At 44.6% G+C, this 18559-nt stretch overlaps 1 protein-coding gene across 16 annotated transcripts in view; it reads left to right on the top strand.

Annotated features, from left to right (window-relative positions):
- The window catches only part of AGAP1 (ArfGAP with GTPase domain, ankyrin repeat and PH domain 1), a 591701-nt gene that overhangs the window by 375736 nt on the left and 197406 nt on the right, over positions 1-18559 (top strand). For 2 of the 16 annotated variants that reach the window (XR_008313016.1, XR_008313015.1), the window contains exon 14: positions 3918-4065. The exons of 13 other annotated variants lie outside the window; for them this stretch is intronic. The gene's annotated coding sequence lies outside the window, so the exon portion shown is untranslated. Of the gene's footprint in view, positions 1-3917; positions 4089-18559 lie in introns of all 16 variants that reach the window. One more of the 16 variants, XR_008313014.1, reaches the window with a different exon arrangement.

Here is an 18559-nt window from a genome sequence, read left to right as displayed (position 1 = left end):
ACTAGCAAGCGTACATAACTTCAGATTAGGTCCAGATAGTGAAGTGTCAGTGTAAAATACTCAGGGACTAGGATTGCAGAGGGAAACGTTTTATTTTTAAAAGGACATCACAGTAATCAGGTTTTGAGTATTGGCTACTGGTGGGATGCGGGGTTGGACGTTGCGGAATGGATCTGAATGTTGTTTAATGGAGGTAAGGGGGAGCCGGGGGATGACCAAAGTCAAGCCACTGTGGTGAAAACTAAAATGAATGTTTAGTGAAAGTTGGAGGGAGGAATCATGTATATCTCTCCTGTTCTGCTGAGAAGAGATGAAACCTTGAAAGGGCAGGCTTGGATCTGTTTGTTACGAGCTGTCTTGCTTGAGGCTGAAAGCCATAGACTGCATATAGCTGCCCCATGTTGCACCGAACTGCAGTAGAACATTGAGCTCTCACAACTTGTACTGGTCTGACCAGGCTGACTGTTGGATCTTTCCAGAATATAAAAGTAATCTTACTTCCTATTTGCAGTAAGTTTTTTTGTCGGCATCCAAATCTTCTTGGTCCTGTTGCAATTCCTGATGTTTCTGCTTCCTGATTTGACTTTCCTGGTTCCTGATTTGACTTTCATTCGTGATACTGGTTTGTCTGCTTAACTTCAATTCTGGCTTCTACTTGGGGCTCAACCCCGGGTCGCCGCCAGATGAGACTAACCCTTCTTGAATATGCTGTGTGAATCGCGCTGAAGAAGGTGCTTTCCTGGGTAACCTGGTCCTAAACTGCTTCAAATGTAATCACCAACACTTTTTATTTTGCCTGGAAACATGTCAGCAGTCAGTGGAATTGCTTTAAAACAAGGCATAATATAGTCTTTCCAGAAAACTCCTGAGACCAATCTGGTTTAAATGATATTGATGACCCCACAGCCCACATCCATGGATGATCTCTCCCAGCAGTTTCATATATATATTTATACAGCATGGGGAACAGAACAGATCCCTGAAGTGCCCCATAGGCCAAGGGGTAGAACAGACATCCCCCCAGCACCACGTTCAGGGTACAACTCACCAGGTAGTACTAACCCAGAGAGGTGACTCAGAAGGATGCTATGGTGAATGGTATCAAAAGCCGCTGAGAGATCTAGGAGAATCCAGATGGTCACACTCCCTATGCCTATCTCCTGCCATAGGTCATCAACCACGTTGACTTAAGGCAGTTTCCATCATGAACCCAGTCCAGATGCTAGATTGGAAAGGGTCAAAGTAGATGGCTTCTTCCAATAGCCCCTAGAGCTGATACACCATCTCACAATGATACACCATCTCACATTGCCCAAAAAGAGGGGCCAGATACTAGCTGATAGTTATTCAGGACAGCTTGTGTCCAAAGAGGGGGAATTTTTTTTAGAAGGGGTCTTATGTCTGCCTCTTTCAATGTAGGGGCCCATCCTCTGATTGCTTACCCCTACCACTCAAGGACCCAGTTGCTCCTTGTCTGTCTTCACCAACAATGAATGGCAAGGGTCAAGTGTGCATGTAGTGGGTCTCAGACTTCCAAGTAGCCTATGGATCTAGGAGGAGAGTATCCTAGTCTATCCCACACACTTGCAGAGTTGTATTGGATCAACCCTCAGACCACCATATAGTGACCCATGCATTAAAGCCTCCTGATCAGCCCATAAAGCACCACTGCTGGCCAATGACTGAATGCCCAAATTGAGGATATTACCTGCTAGGTGTGCAGGTCCAGATATCAGTTGAGACAAGCCATAGATATCAGGGTATTTAAGAGAGCACCTCCTCTGACATGAACCCTTCCACATATTGAGATCATCTGGGGAGGTCCAGTTACTGTTGCCACCAGTTTGTTTGGTGGCGACTCAGGATCGGGCCTTTTCTATGGCTGACCCAGGTCTTTGAAATGCACTCCCTGTCAAAATAGCGGTTTCTCCATCTCTACCTTGCCCGGTTTAGTATTTTAACTAAAAGCCTGAGAAAAAAGGCAGCATTGGTATAGATCAGGCCTGCTCAACTTAGGCCCCCCAGATGTTTTTGGACTACAACTCCCACAATCCCCAGCCACAGTGGCCAATAGCCAGGGATTATGGGAGTTGTAGGCCAACATCTGCAGGAGGGCCGAAGTTGAGCAGCCCTGGTATAGATGTTAAAATCCCCCAAGACTTAGCCTCAGGATCCTCAACACCACATCCGAGAACCACCTCAAGCAGCTCAGGCAGGGAGACTTTTAGTGTGCTGCTTAATAAATAAATAAATAAATAAATAAATAATGGTGCAATGCTCAATAAATTAATAATTTTAAATAAATTAATAAATTTTTAATTTATTCATAAATGATCTAGAAGTTGGGGTAAGCAGCAAGGTGGCCAAATTTGCAGATGACACCAAACTATTGACACCTCCTGCTAACTGGGCACACCCCATGCTAACTGGGCAAAGAGGCACCTTTTACCGTGGTGATTCTCTTTATTTAGCAGGGGGAGAGTAACTGGCCCTATCCACCCCCAGCACAGTACTTCCAGTGACTGTTGCTGGTGTGTGTCTTATGTTGCTTTTTAGAATGTGAGCCCTTTGGGGACAGGGAGCCATCTTATTTGTTATTTCTCTGTGTAAACCGCCCTGAGCCATTTTTGGAAGGGCGGTATAGAAATCGAATTATTATTATTATTACTATTACTATTATTATTATTAACTATTTAGGTTAGTGAAATCCACAATATATATCCAAAAGAGCTCTCCAAATTGGGTGAGTGGGCAACAAAATGGCAAATGCGGTTCAACGTAAGCAAGTGTAAAGTGATGCACATTGGAATGAAAAACCCCAACTTCACATATATGGTGATGGGATCTGAGCTGTCGTTGAATGACCAGGAGAGGGATCTTGGGGTCATGGTGGACAGCTTGTTGAAAGTGTCAACTCAATGTGTGGCAGCTGTGAAAAAGGCCAATTCCATGCCAGGGCTCATTAGGAAGGGGATTGAAAATAAAACTGCTAAAATATTATAATGCCCTTATACAAAACTATGGTGTGGCCACATTTGGAGTACTGCATACAGCTTTAGTTACCACATCTAAAGGATGACATTGTAGAACTGGAAAAGGTGCAGAAGAGGGCAACCAAGATGATCAGGGACCTAGAGCACCTTCCTTATGAGGCAGGACTGCAACTCCTGGGGCTTTTTGGTTATATAAAGCTATATCTATCGATCGATCGATAGATAGATAGGTCTAACTCATGTTTCTTTTTTAGACTGTGAGCCCTTTGGGGACAGGGACCCATCTTTATTATTTATTATTTCTCTGTGTAAACTGCCCTGAGCCATTTTTGGAAGGGCAGTATAGAAATCAAATAAATAAATAATAAATAAAATATATCATTCATTCATTCATTCATACATACATACATACACATACACATACACACACACACACACACACACACACACACATATATATATATCTCCTAGGCATACCCGTTGTTAATCCCATGAATGGCAGCTCTCATGGGAAGCTGCTAAACTAGCGATGGGATGGGGGAAAAACAGCTGCTGGGATGAGGAGGCAGTGGCGGCAGGCCCGGCTTCTGAGATGAGGAGGTGGTGGTGGGCCCGACCCGGCCACCAGGATGAGGCGGTGGTGGTGGGCCCAGCCCCCAGGATGAGGAAAGCCACCCAGAAACCACAGTAGGGGGGAGGGGTGGGCTGGGGGGCCCGTCAGAGGCACAGATGTTCTCCACCCAGCCCAGCTACTATAATATCTCTATCTATCTATCTATGTATCTCCAAAATATATGCACAACTGTGTATCATATAACAATGTTCAAATGTTCAATCTCACCATGTTGTGACCGCTTTTAATTAATTAGTAACCAAGTATACCCAACCAGTGTTCTCTCTAATTTTTTTCATCTGTATTATCAGGAAATGACATTGACTCCCGAAATGCCTGTCTACAGGCAGTAATGGGCTGGATGAAGGATAATTGAAGCTGAATCCAAGCAAGACGGAGGTGCTCATTGTAGAGGTTCAGAATCTGAGGGATGAGTTAGATCTTCCTGTGCTGGATGGGGTAAGCTTCCCCGGAAGGAGCAGGTACGGAGCTTGGGAGTACTCATGGACCCAGGCCTCTCCCTGATATCTCAGGTGGAGGCTATGGCCAGGAGTGCTTTCTATCAGCTTCGGCTGATTCGACAGCTGCATCCATTCCTTGAAGAGAATAGGGGTGTGCAATTCGGGTTTTGGTGATTCGGTTCGGGACCCGAACCGAATTACCCCCGTTCTGTTCTGTCCCCGAATATGGGCTTCCCGAATCACCCCTGATTCGGTTCGGATTCAGATTAAATCCGAATCGATTCGGGTAGGAAAAACGGGTCCCAGGGGCAAAATAGTGGGGTAGGGTGGTAGTGCCCAATGGGTGGAGGCTACCACCCAGGTTTCAGGGGAATTGGACAAAGGGCTGATTTTGGGGGAATTTTTGAAGTTTTAGTGTCTTTGGGGCAGATCGGGGGCATAGTGTGGGATCTGGGCAAAAAGAGTGAGGTGGGGTGGTAGTGCCTAATGGTTGGAGGCTACCACCCCAATTTCAGAGTGATTGGGCAGAGGGCTGATTTTTGGGAAATTGTTGAAGTTTGCACGTCTTTAAGGTTTTTCTCCATAAAGAAGCATTGAAGTGTCAGCAAATGTATAGCTTCATGTGGGGGGCAAAGGGGTGGCCTAGAGCAGTGTGGGGTTGGTGGTTGTGCCAGGTAGGGGCAAGGAAGCTACCTGAATTTTTTCAAAGGATTTGGGCAGAGGGCTGATTTTTGGTAAATTGTTGAAGATTACGCATCTTTAAGCTTTTTCCTCATAGGGTATACATGGAGCTTTCAGCAGCCCCATAAGTGCACTTGGGGGGTGCTGGGGTGGCCCAGAGCAAGTGGTAGTGTAGTGCACATAGGGTGCCAACCACCCCCATGGGTTTCTAACCCATGGGGTACAGGGTTCTGTTGTTTCTGAGGTATTCTGAGTGTGGATTCTATGATAGCTAATGAGATTTTCAATGAAACACCATGAATCCTCTCTAATTTGCTATCATAGAATTCACACTCAGAATACCTCAGAAACATCCGTGAACTGCTTGCTGCCTTGCTACAGAGCAACTGAGAACAAGCGAAGGGAGCCGGCCACTTATGCAGCTGCTCCCTCATGCCAATTGGCCAGCCACCATCACCTGCCAGGGAAACCAAATGGCAGTCCCCGTGCTCATCAATGGGGCCGGGTGCACAACTCTGCCCCCCACCTTATCGTGAAATGCAACAGGGAGTGGTCTTGTAGCTACAGCAATCACACAATTCCTAGGAGCCATGGAGAGATTGTGGGTTTGGTAGAAGTGAGGACATAGTTTGGGGGTGCTTTGAAGGAGTGCACATGTCCAACTCTTGAATCAGTGGGGTGTTGTGCTATATCTAAGCCACTGTCAGTATTACAGTAAAACAAGGACAGTTATGTGTTCTGAATGACTAAATCCAATGTCAATTAAACACACAAAACATTCACTTTCAGAAAAAGAGAAAAACCTCAAGACTTATCAAATACATTTTTGTCACATGAAACTTTGTCTAATCAGTTTCACTTTCTATCAGCAATTTCTGCTTCTGATCCTTTATTTTTATCCTCTTCATGGACTTCTGAAAACTGAAGGTTTGCCTGGACCACTTCCCTACCTTTTCACATGTTAGTTTATTTCTTGATTCTGGTGTGGTGTTCCCAAACTGAGACACATTTTTCCCACATGCTATAAGTGCAGAAGATGGAAGAATCTGAAGCAAATAAGAAGCTTGGGGAGTTTATTTTCCTTTTCCTCATATGAATATATCTGAACACCATTTCATAATCATTTTATTCAGCATTCCAAAATAAAATATTTCATGCTCCAATTTTTTTCCAATTTTTCCAATTTCTAGGAAAAAACTAAAGTCATTTGAAATAATGGGGAACTGTGTTCTGGGCTATTCTGGATTTTTTCAGACCTTCACATCTTTGTTTAGCGGTGTTAACTTCATGCCATTTTATTGAGTTGAAGGGTACATATTTGCATTTCATCCCATAAGTGATCCTTTCTAGCACTATCACCAGCAAGATCATCCATAGATATCTAGGAATCCTAGTCGAAAATGTTCTTTTCCAGATTGGACAAGTCAGTCTTTTACTGCTGGGCCTTATGCACAGCTGCAGCAGTGTCTTTAGCTCTGTAGTTGGTTTCAGTGATATACTTGTGACAGACTTTCATTAACATGAAGATGTATCAGTGATTCTGAAGAGTTTGACTACTAATTTAGAGCAAAAACATATTACTTCATTGTTGTTTGTATGAATGAATGCTTTCCTTATTTGCTTAATGAGTCTTCCTTTCTGTTTATTAACAAGTTGTTATTTACCTGCCTGCAAGTCTGGTCTCATTCCAGTCTTGATCACAGGGCTTGGGGTGTAAGGTCACTATGTATATCTTACCTGTGGAATGTTCCACTTCAAAGCTGCTTCATTTGTATGCAGTTCAAGGAGCAAGAGGCCTGTATGCATCCTCTGATACAGGGTCCCTTCATAGCCTGTTGATTATTAGAGCACAAATGAAGCAAAGAGATGTGGACTTCCTGACAATGGGAGAATATCTCTTGTCAAGTAGCCAGATCCCATAATTTGCTGCAATTACACTTAACTTGATAACCATGGCCTTGCCACCTACAATGTACTTTGCTATAGGAAATCATGCAGCCTGTACCTGAATCTCTAGAAATTGTACAGTAAGGCTTGCATACGCTTGTACAATAACCAGAACATTTAAAAGAAAATAGTGCCAGTATCACACACACCCCTGCTACACACCCACACAGTGTATCTTAAATGGCATGAAATAAAATTCTGGTGCTCCATGACTTTGAAATGATATTATTTTTGGCCTTAGCTAGCCTGGTACTCCTAGAAATGGCATAGGAATAGCCTCAATACCCAGTTCTGAAAGAAAAAGACATTGTCACTTTACTGGTCATTATCCCAGAATACTTCTGCCTTACTATTGTTAATTAATGTTAGTGACATTAATCATTAGGTATGACATGTGTGGCTACTTGTTTAAGCTCTGTTCAAACTACTTTTCTGTGGCTAGGACACTTTTATGCCAGTGAGCAGGTCTGATTATCAAAGCACTTAGGACAGTCACTCCATTATCATTGGCAATGATAGGCAAAGTCCTGCATATGCTTTGTGGGGGCCCTTTTGGGGAGGAGGCACTAGTTGCCAGTCTTGCAGACTGCAGGGAGGGAAGAATAAAGGAGGGGACATTGTTTGACAACGAACTATGGGAATATATAGAGGGGAAGAGGTAGAGGTTGATGACTACGATATGCTTTTAAGAGTGCTTCCTACTATAAGGAGGATGGGATGAGTATAAAGGAATCTGAAGTTATGAGAGGTTTATCTGAAAAAGACTCCCTCCCCCCACTCAACCTTGTACTACATCCTGAAGAGCAGTGTCAGTACAAACCAGAGTACAATGTGTTGATGAAAATAACTGTTTCTCATTGGACTCTACACTTCAAGGTCTAGATTTGAAAGTATATGTCATTGGGAATGTGCCAATCAGACAAGTAAATCTGTATATTGAACTGCAGCAAGAATGGTTCTGCCATATAATTTTTTGGCAGGTACTGCAGAGAGAAGTAAAAACTCCCAGGGTATCCTGTCAATCTGACATGCAGGGAAAAATATTCTTCCCATTCCCAAATATGATGAAACCACGGTCCCATCAAATAGAGAGTGAAGTAATGTTGGCAGGTCAACAGGCCGTTCCAGGGGTTAGGGTTAGGGTAAGTCAGAAATTTAATAGCTGTCTTCCCCTCTGACTGTCCTGCCAGCTCTTTGACCTCGAGGAGCACTGCCAACAACCCACAAAGCCTTGCCTTGCTCTTTTGTAATGCCAGGTCGGTCCAGAATAAACCTGAACTCATCCATAATTTGATTGTGGATGAAGGGGCCGACTTGGTGTGCATCACAGAGACTTGGTTGGAAGAGGCTAGTGGCCCAGTCTGGTCCCAGCTTCTCCCTCCAGGGTATTCTATAGAGGAGCAGCTGAGGGGAAATGGGCACGGAGGTGGAGTGGCTGTGGTCTATAAAGATAACATCTCCCTTACAGGGGTCCCTGTTGGGGTATCTGACCTTATTGAATGTGTGTAAGTTTGAGGACCAGGGATAGATTGAGACTTCTGTTCATGTACCGATTGCCCCTCTGCTGAACAGAATCCCTTACTGAGCTCACGGACATGGTCACGGAACTCGCATTGGAGTCTCCCAGGCTTTTGGTTCAATATTCACTTAGGAACCAACTTGTCCAGGACAGCTCAGGAGTTAATAGCGGCTATGACAACTATGGGCCTATCCCAGGTGGTCTCTAGACCCACACACGTTGCAGGTCACACGCTTGATTTGGTCTGATCAGGGTGGTGTTCCATGGGTGGGGACTCCTGTGATTTCATTGTCATGGATGGACCACCATTTGGTTAAAGTTAGGCGTACAACCACTTACCAACTCCACAGGGGTGAGGGGCCTATTAGAATGATCCACACGAAGAGATTATTGGATCCAATAGGATTCTAAAAAGCCTTGGAGGGATTTACTGTTGGCTCTGCCGGTGATCCTGTAGCAGGGAGGCTGTTGTAGGAGGCCTGGTAGAAATCATAAATGCTTCTCTGAGGGAAGGCAGGATGCCTCCTTGTCTTATTAGACCATTCTAAAGACAATTCTATAGTTGAGCAATTATAGGCCTGTCTCCAACCTCCCATGGCTGGGCAAGGTAATTGAGAGTGTGGTGGCCTCTCAGCTCCAGATGGTCTTGGAGGAAACTGATTATCTAGAACCATTTTAAACTGGCTTTTGGGTGGGCTATGTGGTGGAGACTGCCTTGGTCAGCCTGATGGATGATCTCTAATTTATTATTTATTATTATTTATTTTATTTAGCACATTTTTATACCGCCCTAACCCAAGGTCTCAGGGCAGTTCACAACAAACAAATACTAAAAACAATTTAAAACAAATAATAAACAATCAAAAGTTTAAAAAATTAAAAGTTAAAAAGCTAAAAAGTTAAAAGTTAATTGAGAATTGACAGAGGAAGGATGACTCTGTTGGTCCTTTTGGATCTCTCAGCGGCTTTCGATACTATTGACCATAGTATCCTTCTGGAACGTCCGAGTGTTAGAGGTGGGAGGCACTGTCTTACAGTTGTTCTGCTCCTACCTCTCGGACAGATTCCAGATGCTGTTGATTGGAGACTATTTCTCTTTGAAATCTGAGCTTAAGTATGGCATCCCTCAGGGCTCCATACTGTCTCCAGTGCTATTTAACATCTACATGAAACTGCTGGGAGAGATCATGAGGGGATTTGGTGCGGAACTAGGCTGATTAGTTCTTACTAGAACAACTTGTCTTAATTTTAGAATATCAGACTGAGAAGTATGAGATGTTAATTACTACTCTGTCTTCACTAGTGTCTTGAATGAAAACCCAGTTCCTCAGAACATAATGATGGTCAATAGACAAGTATTCTTCCATAGATGAGTTATATTTCCTCAGTATATAAATATAAATAAATACATTTTCCTTTTCCAGGACTGCAATTTGTATAAGAGGTCCCAAGGATATATATTAGAGGTCTTTGTTGAGAAGACTTTAAAGGACTGCAATTTTTTTAATCTGCTGCATCTTCTTCTTCTTGAGCCCCTGGTGGCGCAGTGGTAAAACCAGAGGTGGGAAGTAGTCGTAAGTCCAACCTTTACCAGATGGTGGTCTGTCCATGACAATGGGGAAATCACAGGAGTCCCCACCCATGGAACACCACCCTGATCAGAGTAGAATACCAAATCAAGCGTGTGACCTGCAATAGCCGTCGGTCCAGAGACCGCTTGGGATAGGCCATAGTTGTCATGGCCGCTATGAACTCCCAAGCTACCCCAGACAGATTGGTCCTGAAATGAACATTGAAGTCCCCCAGCACCAAGGGTCTGGGAGACTCCAACGCCAGTTCCGCGACCAAATCCATGAGCTCATTAAGGGATTCCGCTGGGCAGCGGGGCGATCAGTACACCAACAGAAATCCCAATCTATCCCTGGTCCCCAAACTCAAGTACACACATTCAATATGGTCCGATACCCTGACAGGGACCCTGGTACGAGAGATGTTATCCTTATAGACCACAGCCACCCCACCTCCCCGCCCACGTCCCCTCACCTGCTCCTCTACAGAATATCCTGGAGGGAGAAGGTGGGACCAAACTGGACCACTAGCCTCCCCCAACCAAGTCTCGGTATTACATACCAGGTCAGCCCTTTCATCCATGATCAAATCATGGATGAGTTCAGATTTATTTTGGACCGACCTGGCATTACAGAGGAGCAGGGAAAAGCTATGTGGGTAACATATAGGTAAACAACGTAGCCAAAATTGGAGCCCATCAAACAGGATCCAGAATAAGCTGTTCCTTCACTTCAGTTGTAGAAACTGTTGGCCACTCAGCAACATCAGCAGGCAGATTAAAAGTCCCAGATGAATATGGACCCTGACCACCTTCATAAATGCCAGTGAAGTGGCTGTCATACTTCATTCCCTAGTAGTGTGTTGAATACACAAGTAAGTTTGGTGGATGGTCACAAAAGAACATCATTATGAAACAGAAGGGCAATCCATGAGGTTTTTGTAAGAGGGACAATTATTTGGTGTGTTTAATCAAATTGACTGTTGGTTTGCATCAATTTTGCATAGGTTTGAGGGGGGGAACGTCCACTCCGTCTCAAATTGTGTGTGTTTGTACACGTAATGTAACTATATAACTCCTAAAACTGGTGACTATCATCAGAAATGCTGCCTGTAGCTGCCATTAGAAGGTGCTTAGCTAATGATGGGATGGGCAGATAATCATAGGAAAGTTAATTGTAAGGTTTGATATGGCATCTTGTCAGCAAAGATAAGTTGTCACGTTTTCCACTTGAACTGAAACTAAATGATTGTAAAATAAGTTATGAGTGTCCTTGGGCCTGTCTGCCAGAATGATGGCTAAGAATACATTCCTGGCCCATCAGTCTCAAGAAGCCTGTTTGATATTTATGCGAACTGAATGTTACTTTATTCCCCCTCTAGTCATGCTTGTCAGCTTCTCAAGTGAAAAGTGAAACTGCTTATTTGACTCATACTTCAAGTATTGAAGCTCAGATATTTCACAGATTGTTGTTGTTATTACTACTACTAGTGTGTTTGAGGGTGTGCATCAAATATGGATGCCCGATTGGAAAGAACTAATGGCTGACATTGAGTGTATGGAGTGGCTGGCTGCAGAACAGCCCATCCCAGCTCATTGAAACTAGCGCTTCTGTCAGTGCTGTTTAGGATATAGAGTAATGAGGCGCTTACTACTTTTTAATTTGGTATGCCTTTTTTATTTAATAGTAGCAGCAGTGGTCATCTGTTCTCACATACAGTAATTGATACCAAATAAGATGTGTTATTTGTATTCAGTCAGGAGTATAAAATTGCATGCAGTGGGTTGAAACTAGAACTCATTTACACATTGCAAGAGGCGCTTCAGTTTGAAGAATACCTTGTCAAGCAAGCAGAGTAATCAGAAATGGGGGAAACACTGTAAGTAAGCCTCGTACACTTTAGTGGCCCATTTTATAAAGCAGATGTTACTAAGTAACTTATATTCAGAAAATACTAAAAACTAGAATACAGGGTGCTAATAGAGAAACAATGACATCTTAGTTCTGCATACCAAATTCACATTTCTTTTTCCAGATGAGGAGGAAAGAGAATATCTCAGGCTCTCTTCGCTTTAGAGCTGTTTGACCCAGGTACAGCATACTATTATCTGAAAATGGTTGTACATCATAAAGACTTACTTCAGGGTGTTCATTTTTCTAGTTGGCCCTACACTAGAGAAGTTTTGTATTATATAGGATGTAAGGACTGTTTTGTCTTAAACAGATTATTCTAGGTGACCCTACAGTTGTAATATAGTTTAATTTCTCAACAGCTACAGGTTATGTAGAAAAGGAGGGGACACATCAAATGCCTATGTGGGTTGCCTAGGGAGCACTTCTCTTCCATTTTAACTAGGAAGGTTTCTGTATTCAACAAAAGGATGTGATCTTTTGTCCAGTTTGCTTACTGGGCAAAGAGATACCTTTTAAATGTGATTCTCTTTTTTTCTGTTGTTGTTGTGCTGTCGACTCCTGGCGATCACAGAGCCATGTGGTATCTATCAGCAATTAGGATATGAGACTCAGTGAGGGAAGGCTGGGAAGGGGAGTTTGAATGAGAAAAACATTTCATACAGAACCTAGAGTTCAAAGAGGGTGAGTGCAGCTGGCAGCAAGGACACTGAAGAGGCTGAGGGCTAGGAAGTCCAGTAGAAAGAAGACAGAACAGGTAATGCAATGAGAAGCAGAGGCTTAAGAGAAAAATGGCTTGAGAAAGACTGAAAGATTAGGAAGAGCTATGGAGAAAAGTCCAACACTAGGTGGTCATGGGAGCATGATTCCAGTGCAGCTCCACAAACTTAGGATAATATTCCAAATTAAAAGTACCAGCCTACTCTACACACCAATTATGGGTGGGTGGGTGGGAGGGAGGGAGAGGGAGAGACTAGTTCCAACTGGTTCTACTGGACTGCATGGAGACAAGAGTTCACATATTTTACAACAGTTTCAACTTTACACCACAAAAAGCAGTACAGTACTGTTTAGAATGTGGGGGAGGAGAAGCTTTCTGAAACCTCTGTTCATATGTGAAGAGAAGTGCTAAAACTATGACTTTTTGACATGGTCTCTGTGCTCAACACAATTGGGCTTTGCACCTGTGCAGAGACCTCATCGGAGTTTTCTTTTCAAGCTAGATCTTTCCATAGAACTCTAGGTGGTAGCCCCACCCCCTGGTATATATGTGGTTGTGTGGACTGCCTTCCCCAGTCTTCTTTCGTCTGCAAACAGATTGACTTCTACTGTGAGTGCTTTCAAGCTATATCTCTGTTTTGACAAAACTGTTTCCTTCCTTTCCTCTCATTGCTTCTATCTATTATATTCTTCTATGTTGCATAATATTTTAGTTTTGTTATCTTCCAATCTTTTCGTTAGCGTTTTTGTATTTCCTCCCCCACCCCGCCCTTCGGGGCTTGGCGTCTCGCCTCCTTGTCAGCTTACGGCCAGCAGAGTAATTTTAAAGTGTTGTGTCCTTTGTCAGATGACCACTAGAAGAATCCTAGTTACAGGTAAGCAACCTGCCATTGTATGCAGCTCACCTTTAGCAATATAAACTGTGATAAACGCATTTCCCACAATGAATGCACACAGGGATATCTGCACAGAATGGCCAACCATTCAATTATTCCAGGCTGAAAGGTTTTTTCTGCTACAACCAATGGAGAATCAAATGAAACAACCACCCTAAAATATGAATCATTTCTTTTGATAAAAGAGATTAATTGTTAATTGTTAATTATTGACAATAAAATATTGTCAATAAGTGATTTCCTCTCTTTTGCTCTAGGTGTATCCTAGTTTCCTTTTCTGTTTGGTTACAATTAGCTGTTGTTAATTTTGTCATTAATAATGTTTCAGTGTTTTAGCACTGAAACAAGGGCACAGCAGCTTCCACTTTCATGACAAAGGCAATCTGTTTTAGGGTTAGTATGGTCCTGAGGTACAGTTTCAATCCAGAATGCTTGAGAATTTTACAGTCTAAGGGTCAGTTCAGATATTTGTCATGAGCACGTGGACGGACGAGGAGGAGGAGGAGGAGGAGACGGATGGGATGGCAGCAGAGGTGGGAGTGCAAAGTCCAGAACTTGCAGACGAGAGCGGGACCAGCCTATGGGAGGCTGGAGAAGAGTTAGAGCCTGTTGTAGCAGCTCCTGTGGAAGGGGGACGGCCAGTCTCAGCAGTGGAGAGGCGTCACTCAAAGAGACAGCAGGAGATAAAAGACCACATGTGCAGAATGGCTAGACTAACAAGCAAGGCTGCTGAGTCAGGGATCCATGATTAACAGCACATGGTTTCAGCCTATATTAGCCGGCTTTGCCACAGCCACTGTGCTGGTGTCAACGTTGTTCTTACTGAGATACTTAGCTGGGTTCCTGTTTGCCGTGCCTGTGTTTTGACCTTGGACCGTTTTGGACTCTGTTCGTGGATTATGATTTGAACTCTATTCAACTGACTGTTGATATTACGACCCGAACTGAGTATGGTTTGAAGAAACTGCTTACTGCCTGGCTTTGTTGTTTGACTTCCACCCCTGTCTGTTTCACTCTCGGGCAGCTGATACTTTTAGCTCCAGATTAGTGGGACAGGTTTACGACAATATCATGCAGAACCTCAGTTTATTTCAAATAACCTAGGTTAATAGTTGGAATCCATTCTATGGTATTAGCCGTGGTTTGTTTATGACTATCTAATCAAGATTTGTACCCTAGGTTTCAAGTTGGCTTATCTACCTAGGATTATGCTTAAGCATAGTTTTGTGTTACATCCATACCCACCTTCAGATGAAAATTCGCTTCCTGCCCCCTTTGCTGCATTAGCGGCGATACCAGGCAAGCGGGGGGGGGGGGGGTGGAGTTGCAAGCCCAGCCTGAGAATCAGGCACATGAGTCACCATTTTTGTCCCTTGTCACATTGTGGGTGGACCAATCAGTGCAAAGGAGTGCCTGCATAAGCAGCCGGCTCTGTTCCATTTCTCTCAGTTACTCTGTGGGCAGGCACCCTCCTGCCCATCCCTTGACTCAGTTGGGATATTCCAGTCGCCTTTTGGGGCTAAGTAGAAATTTTTGGGGTCTCAGTTGATTGGCTATGGTTGGGGCCTTTATTCGCCTATTTCTCACTGACTTTGTTAAGGTGGTCACTGGGTTATTTCGTCACTTTACATTAGAGTGTGGGTCGGGGTAGGTTAATTTGCAATGGTATTGGGCTGGAGAGCCATTATGGTGAGTGGGAATATGGAGGAAGGCTTGGTGATCTTGCGACTCTTGGGCTGGATCCGCTTCCACTCGGATGCATGCCAGCAAACACCGCTCAGTGCCTACCACCCAACCCAGTTTCGGAGGCTCAAACCAATTTGAACCAGGTTCGAATTCGAACCAAACCAAAGGGGGGTTTGAGTAAAACCAAAACCAAACCTCCCCACCCCGGTTCGAACCCAGTTCGAATTTGAACTGAACCGGGCAAACCGGTTTTGTGCACATCCCTACCCAGAGCCTTTGGAATGGGGTGGTTTATAAATGAAATAAATAATAAATAAATTTACTAGGATGATTAGGTAAATTTTTTTGGGAAATGAAAGCTCCCTTTTGTATACATCAGAGTTCTAACATAGTCATGAATCTCAAAGAGTTCTATATGTTATAAAAATTAGAAAAAATTAAGCTGGTGCTTCTCAAACTTGTGGAACTCTGGACGCCCTTCTAAACATAAACTGCCTTCCAGGCCTCTCACCACATCAACCTTTGGTAGCTGAATGTGCAGACCTCTCACATGCAGCCTTCTTTATACAGCCAGCGGTAGAATTCAGTCTACCTCTGATTGCTTTTGTATCACCCTGCCCCACAGAACTTTGTGGTGCCGCAACCTGCCTCATAACCTCCCAGACCTCATGGGCTCCCATCTGCAGGATGAGACAGGACAATGTGGACTGGAGTACTATTTTAAAACTGTCACTAGAAGAGAACTAAAACAGGACATATCAGGTTTTTTTCTAAAACTAGAAAGCCAAGGAAGAGGGCAGGTTCCTATATGTTTCTTGTGTGTATGCCAGGCCTGCACAACTCAAATGACCTGGCGGGCCGAAACCAACCATGACTTGGTTCATGGGGGCCAAGTTCAATTCTTAGGGTGCTGATTATTCAATCAATCAACCAACCAAATTAAAGTGAAATGAATTAAAATGAATTTAATCAATATTTAACTTTTGATGTTCTGGCAGGCCAAGATTGATTTAAATTAATATGAAATAAGTTGAATTAAAATTCATTCTAATAATATAAATATTATACAATCTGTACAAAATACATAATAAAATGCATTATTCTTCCTTTCCACCTCTGCCAAATCATCACACATAACATGGAACACTTTTAAGGGGGGGGGGAATATGAGAAGCTCTTCTCATAATTTTGGAAAAGAAGGGAGAAGGGGGAAGAAAGATGGAAAGGAGCAGGAGGCTTGGCTTGAGAGAAAAAGAGAGAGAGAATGGAGCAGTCTTGGTCTGTGTGTGTGTGTGTGTGTGTGTGTGTGTGTGTGTGTGTGTGTGAGAGAGAGAGAGAGAGAGAGAGAGAGAGAGAGAATGGAGCAGTCTTGGTGGGGGAGAGAGAGAGAATGGAGCAGTCTTGGTGGGAGAGAGAGTCTTGGTGAGAGAGAGAGAATGGAGCAGTCTTGGTGGGAGAGAGAGAGAATGGAGCAGTCTTGGTGGGAGAGAGAGAGAATGAAGCAGTCTTGGTGGGGGAGAGAGAGAGAGTATGGAGCAGTCTTGGTGGGAGAGAGAGAGAGAATGGAGCAGTCTTGGTGGGGGGGGAGAGAGAATGGAGCAGTCTTGGTGGAAGAGAGAGTCTTGTTGAGAGAGAGAGAGAGAGAGAGAGAGAATGGAGCAGTCTTGGTGGGAGAGAGAGAGAATGGAGCAGTCTTGGTGGGTAAGGGAGAGAGAGAGAGAGAGAGAGAGAGAGAGAGAGAGAGAGAGAGAGAGGAGCAATCTTGGTGAGAGAATCTGTTCCCCGTTGTTCTGGAGGTCCCCGTTCTCCTTTGGCCACTAACAGCTTTCCCTCCCCATCCCTCGGCAATGCTTTCTCTCCCTGCCGGGCTCCCTCCGTCCCTGCCATTTTTGCTCACCCCCACTACTGAACTCCCTTGTGGGGCCACAGTCTGCCGCCGCCTCCCCCCAAATTCCAGTCGCCAGACAGCCGAGGAGATGCCCCCGGGGCTATTTCCCCTTCCTCCCCCACTGCTTAACCCCCCCTCAAATTCCAGCCGCTGTGCGGCTGAGGAGATGGCTGCGGGGGTGCGGGTGTACTTCCCTCCCCACCCTCACGGCGGAGGCGCAGGGCGACAGAATACAGAGCGACACTTGGGCCTGCCATTTGGCCCAGCGTTACTTTCCAACTGCGAGGCACGCCTGCACTGTTAAGAGACTTAACTGCACAGGCGAGCCTCGCATTTGGGAAGCAACGCCGGGCCAAATGGCAGGTCCAAGTGTCGCTCTGATTTCTGCCGCTGTGCGCCGCTGCTGCTATGGGGGAGGGTAAGGAAGAACACCTGCATCCCTGCAGCCATCTCCTCGGCTGCGCGGTGGCTGCAATTTGGGGGGGGGGTTAAGCAGCACAGGGAGGAAGGGGAAATAGCCCCGGGGGCCAGGAAAAAAGCCCCCGTGGGTTGAATGCAGCTGGAATGGGGGGGGTTAAGCAGCAGAGGGCGGAAGGGGAAATAGCCCCGGGGGGCAGGAAAAAAGCCCCCGCGGGTCTAATGCGGTGTTTGCCGTTTCCATGGTATAGCAGGTTTGGTAGCTACAACACTAAACTTCTACTGCAGGGCTGCTCAACTTCGGCCCTTCTGCAGATGTTTGCCTACAACCCCCACAATCCTTGGCTATTGGTTACTGTGGCTGGGAATTATGGGAGTTGTAGTTCAAAAACAGCTGGGGGGCCTAAGTTGAGCAGGCCTGTTCTACTGCTAGGAAGAAAATGGCTCTGACTCTGCTTACTGCAGGATCCTCTCCCTCCCTCACATGTCTCTTCTCTGGGAAGGCCCACCCCATAGTTTAAGAAACACTGCCACATCCCTTGCTTGACCATCATTGATCCCAAACAAGTTGGCTTGGTGATAAGCAGGATTCTTCTGTGCTAAAGGATTCTTCCATGCCAAACAATTAATGTTCTATGAAAAGCCTTCCTCATAACATTTACAAGAATTCTTCCACCATATGATACCTTGAAGCTTCATTCACATTAAAAAAAAAGGTACATCTTTAGCTTTAGTTAGGAATATGCAGTGCATCATTAGAACATAAGAAGCTGCCTTATACCAAGGCAGACTATTGGTCCATCGAGTTCATTATTGTTGACACTGACTGACAGTGACTCTCCAAGGTTTCAAGCAGGAGTCTTCCCCAGAAGGGGCAGAGGGAGCTTGGACACGGATGGAGGACGAAATACTTCAGTTGCTCCCCCACTCGCTAGGCTTTATTTATTTATTATTTATGATTTTATTTTATTTGATTTGATTTGTATGCCACCCTTCCAAAATGGCTCAGGGCAGTGCACAAAGTGTGTGCACCCCAAGCCAAATCCCCTGTATCTGACATCAGATGTGTGGTGTAGTGGTTAGAGTGGTAGACTAGGACCTGGTAGACTCAAGGTCAAATCCCCATTCAGCCAAGATACTAGCTGGGTGACTCTGGGCCAGTCACTTCTCTCTCAGCCTAACCTACTTCACAGGTTTGTTGTGAGGAGAAACCTAAGTATGTAGTACACTGCTTTGGGCTCCATGAAGGAAGAGCGGGA

This window comes from Hemicordylus capensis, chromosome 1, assembly GCF_027244095.1.
Source record: "Hemicordylus capensis ecotype Gifberg chromosome 1, rHemCap1.1.pri, whole genome shotgun sequence".
In the NCBI taxonomy this organism is placed as follows: Eukaryota; Metazoa; Chordata; class Lepidosauria; order Squamata; family Cordylidae; genus Hemicordylus; species Hemicordylus capensis.
This window is presented reverse-complemented; position numbering and strand designations above follow the sequence as displayed.